This window comes from Nannospalax galili, unplaced genomic scaffold (genome assembly GCF_000622305.1).
Source record: "Nannospalax galili isolate Female #2095 unplaced genomic scaffold, S.galili_v1.0 scaffold160, whole genome shotgun sequence".
Lineage (NCBI taxonomy): Eukaryota > Metazoa > Chordata > Mammalia > Rodentia > Spalacidae > Nannospalax > Nannospalax galili.
This window is the reverse complement of record NW_008346900.1, coordinates 3,215,141-3,216,019: the sequence shown is the minus strand read 5'-3', so window position 1 is coordinate 3,216,019 and position 879 is coordinate 3,215,141. Positions and strand designations below refer to the sequence as shown.

At 43.3% G+C, this 879-nt stretch overlaps 1 protein-coding gene across 1 annotated transcript in view; it reads right to left on the bottom strand.

The window, feature by feature from the left end:
* Positions 1 to 879, bottom strand: part of Prpf6 (pre-mRNA processing factor 6) — a 56,306-nt gene that overhangs the window by 30,958 nt on the left and 24,469 nt on the right. The window lies entirely within an intron of this gene.

The window sequence follows — 879 nt, the reverse complement described above, 5'->3', positions numbered from 1 at the left end:
GAGTATGTATCCAGACATAATTACAGAAACCAGGATAATGGAAAAGAACCAGGGAGGTAAAGGAAAAAAAGAACCTGAAAGAGAAGAACAGTAGGAAACAGGCCTTAATAAGGGAGATATGGATAAAAATAGGGTTAGTTTAAGGGAGGGCAGAGGAAAGGGTGTACAAGGAACCTAGGGGATAAAGGGAAAGAAGGAGCTCAAGAGAGGTAGGACTGTAGGAGAAGGGTATTATTAAGGGAGAAAGGGCGGAAATAGGGACACCTTAAGTGGGAAGACCATGATGGAGGGGTGAGACAACACGAGAGATAAATAATGCCTAGCTAGTTTTGAAAACCAGAAGGAACCATATTACTCCTACAACCTACTGACAAATTATACATACCAGATCAAGAAATATATGTCTCAGTAAGGTTTATCTGAGAATAATTGGTCTTTGAACAAGATTTATCTGCATGGTACACAGTAATTAAAAGTACTTTGTGGAACTAACCTTCTTGGATGTTTAACAGACATACTTTGAGGCCTATAATAATTTGGTCAGAGGGACATATGGGACAGTTTTTGCTCCTTGCCCTCCTAGGTCGACTAGTTCCAGGGGACTATGAGCATCTCGCAAAATGTCTTGTAACTGTGGTGGGTCACCTGTCCTCTTGATCAAGGAGGCCAAGGAGACCCCACCAGATGGACCCAAACCAGTGTCTAGTGTACAAAGAGGAGAGTCAACACGAGGAATCATTTCCTCCATGCTTCCAAGCGAAGACAACCATGGTCGAGCAGGACCTTTGACTTATCTTCACATAGGCAGAATTGATAAAAGAAAGGAGCCAGGGGCTCCTCCCAAGCCCATGTGACCCCTGAGGATCAGATCCTCAAATG